We start from the raw sequence: 4,147 nt of genomic DNA, 5'->3' as shown, positions 1-4,147 counted from the left end.
TGTCGATCTGTATTGTTTTTGCACTTTTGCTTTTGGACTCTAGATCTGTTATGGGTTGGAATTTTTGGAGGCGAAGCCCTGCTAGATTCAAGACTCAGATCTAAAAAAGATCCAAGCTTTGGGACTTCGAGGACTTGTTCTTCCAGATCTGGTGCTCGGCGATCGTCAATGCCAAAAAAGGCAAGAGTTCGAGAGGACCGGATCTCAGATCTACGCAGGCGTACTCCGGATCAAAGCTTGGTCTTTGATCCCGAGAATTGGGCGGTTATTTCCTTGGTGAAATAATCCCTCCGGCTATTATTTCCTTGGTGAAATAATACCCGTCGTACTGCGTAGATCCGACCGGATCTAGATCGTGCGGTGGTCAACGGATAAACCCCGGCGCAGGCGAAGAACCCACGCAAACGAGCGACCGCAAAACAGGAGCTCGTGATTTGTTCGACAACAAGGAGAAAAAGTTGTATTTTTTTAATTTCTTTTATTTGATTTTCATTGTAACCGGATCTTATAAAAAGACCGGATCTTTGTAACTCAAAAAGCTGTTATTTAAGATGACAATGGAATCAACAATGAAGAAAGACACGATTTTTCCCGAGGCAACGTCAACGCCTTGCGAAACAATTCGCAAAGGCCATGGAGTCAGTTGACGGGATCCGCTACAACGCGGATCTGAAGAACAAGAGAGGCAAAAAGCCTCAACAATCGATGAATGGTGGTTCCTCCAAGCCGCCAACAATGGGATGGGTCCGTGTCAAACGGAACCGATCAACGCTGGAGGAGCGCATTCGCAAGCACCGCGCACTATCAGCGCAGGCACGGGCTCAAGCTGAAGAAGCCCGTAGAAAGCTGTAGAAAGAGGTGGCCAAGAAGCCGCCATCAACCCGCAAAACTTGGAAACTGAAGTCTGAAGCGGCGATTCAGACTAAGGAGCAACCTTTGCAGCCTCCAACCAAAGTTCAACCTTCGACGAACCAAGTGAAATCGTCGGTAATTCCCATAACTTCTCTGGGAGATGCGGTGGAATCATTCCGAAGAAGGAGATCGGTTCTGGAGCGCCTCGGTCCAATTCCCGATGAACGAGGTAAAGCTCCGGTTCAAGGACGTTTGGGCCCACTAAGAAAACCCCAAACGAATCAACATGATGGGGGTCGCCGCAACCCTCAACATGACAAAGAAATCATGGCACCCAAGCGCACTAGTTTGCGCATCGAAGTCCAAGAGCCCGCTAAGAACTCATGCCCAAAAAGGCATGTCTCGAGGCGCGTGACTCTTGAGAGTCCGAAGAAGGTAATTCACTCTCAGAAGGAAATGTTATCGTCTGATGATGATTGCGTTATACCTGAGAAATCGTACCAACACACGATAGGTTGCTCCGACTTTCAAACGGAAGAGCTGTACTATCGTGCTGGGGGTACGAGCAAAGCCAGAAAGAGAAGTCCTCGAAGGCTAGAAACTCAGTGCCCTTGTTCAAAGCTCATTCGGGCAGTACTGTCTGAGTGCAACTGCGTCAAGGCAGTCCCCGAGCGGATTTCAGTGTTCGAAAGGCTTAGTGCCGAAACGCCAAGACCAAGGTCTAGGCGTTTCCGGCGAAGAAGAACGGTAGTTGAAGACGGAGAATTCCCGAAGGTCACCACGAATATGACTAGCAAAAGGACATCGACACAGGACAATCCCGAGTTGATTCCGGAAGTACCCCAGCGGATGACCCGTCTGCAGTCCGGAAACATCATACGAGGAACTTATGGTAGGATCCAGATAAGATTACCTTCAGAAGATGAAGAATCGGATTCCTGCTCTGCTGTCGCATCAGATAATACGGTATCCAGCGATGGGCAACCCCGCGAGTCGCTGATGATAAGCGCTGAACAAGTGGCCAAGATGCTCGAAGAAGCCATGGCTAAACAGCAGGAGAGCTTCAAGCACGAAATGCAGATGGCCATGCAGAGTATGAGAGAAATACATGACCAGCAAATCCAAGCGCTGACAAACCAGCAAGGCGAGCCATGTCGTCGTAACCAGGTTAATCTGGAAGATGAGGACACGGATACAGATGAAGCTCACAATGCCAATAATCCTCTCGTCAATGCAGGGGGTGGTAATGAGGATGCTAGTCGTAATGCCACACTTCCGCCTCAGAATCGTGCTAACGAAAACACAGGCGAAAGTCTGAAGATCAAAAACCTCGAGAACAAGATCAATACGTTGATTTCTGCTCAAGAGGTGAAGAAAACAAGCATTCCTTGTCCATATCGAAGAGAATGGGAATCAATCCCATATCCGGCAAAGTTCAACTTAATCAACTTCACCCCGTTTGATGGGAAGGGTTCACCCCCTCAGCATGTGATTTATTTCAAATCACACATGGGGGTAATCTCCGGCAATGAGCCTCTGATGGTGCGGTCATTCGTCGGCACTCTTCACCGACCGACGGTTAATCCGCTCAACTCAAACTTCGCTTCTCGTGGTAAGGGCAAGGCACCTGCAGCTACTGGTGGTGCTAATCAAGCGTCACAACAGCAATCCCGAAGGCAGCAAAAGACTTCGGGTCCGAGACTCCAAAGAGAGTATTCCTTCAAGGACGAAGACGTTCCAGCCATCTTCGAATCCCTCCTTGGAAGCAACAAGATCAAGCTACCACCTATCACAAATCAGGAGGAAGCTGACAACACTACGGACCCAAAGTACTGTGCATACCACAGGAGGGTCGTTCATCCCACCAAGGATTGCTTTGCTCTCAAGAATAGCATTCAGACCTTGGTTGAAGCCGACGTTATATCGCTCAATTAAGTCAAAACAAGACTCCAAAGAGTATACGAGTATAAACTGTTTCTCAATCCTCCAACAGGTGCAAGAGGTTAAACTGTTCCCAGCGTACTCCAATAGGTATATGAGTCTAAACTGTTTCACACTTTTGACGGGAAGTTCCTGGGGAATATTACGCTAATATTCTTAAGGATAACCCGGTCAGGTAACTGAGAATAATGTCCGAACCAGTTCCGCAGAGGAAGCTAGGGGTGGACGATTTATGTAACGGGAAGTTCCTAGAGAATCATATATTCTTAAGGATAACCTGAACATGCGATTGAGGATAACGTACTCCTCGTTACACCCAGTTTTGCAAGAAAGTTGGGGGTGGATAATTCGTGTAACGGGAAGTTCCCAAAAGAATGTTAATATTCTTAGGGATAACCCGATCAATATGAATAAAGTGATGAACACTAAATCTCTCACCGATCAGACTAATTGACGGTGGGACCACCAAATTCGATCAAGTTTAATCCAATCAAACTTACGCTATGTTCGTGCACTCAACACTTTCATAGTTAGAGTCCGGATATAATAAATCTTGATCTGTCACATGGTCAAACGTTTCTACAGTTAGGACCACAACCAAAATCCCCCTCTAGATTCTTCCAATGAACGAGAGGTCCACAGATCGAGCGATCAAACCTTCCTACAGTTAGGATCGTCTTAAACCTCCCATTTGGTCAAACCTTCTTACAGTTAGGACCATAGTCAAAATCCCCTCTCGATTCCTCCAATGAACGAGAGGTCCACTTTCAAATCAAGTGATCAAACCTTCCTACAGTTAGGGTCAAAACCATAATTCACTCTCGATAAACGAGAAATTCATCTTTAGTTCGGTAATCAAACCTTCCAACAGTTAGGGTTATCTGAATCTTTTCGATTCTTTCCTTTCCAGAATCAAGGAATAGAATATAAAATTCTTCCTTCCTTGTATTCGGGTTCGCCTTCACCCTAAAAGAAGACCGGGAAATAGAATATAAAATTCTTCCTTTCCCACACCAACCCTTTTCCAAGAATTTAGGATTCATCATAGGAAGTTTATCCCGAATCCTAAGCAGGGATAAGTCTGCGCCTAACACGCGTTGCCGGTTTAGTCTTTCACCGATTGAAGAAGCAATCTAGGATTCATCCTAGGAAGTTTATCCCGAATCCTAAGCAGGGATAAGTCTGCGCCTAACACGCGCTGCCGGTTTAGTCTTTTTTCCGTAGAAAAAAGACACCAGAGTTCAATTCTGGGGTATTCTATCCTGAAACCTAAGCAAGGATAAGTCTGCGCTTAACCCGCGCTGCCGGTTAGTTCTTAACCGTTAAAAGGAACACCTGTCCACATATTCAACAT

Source organism: Asparagus officinalis, chromosome 4 (genome assembly GCF_001876935.1).
Source record: "Asparagus officinalis chromosome 4, Aspof.V1, whole genome shotgun sequence".
Classification (NCBI taxonomy): domain Eukaryota; kingdom Viridiplantae; phylum Streptophyta; class Magnoliopsida; order Asparagales; family Asparagaceae; genus Asparagus; species Asparagus officinalis.
This window is presented reverse-complemented; position numbering follows the sequence as displayed.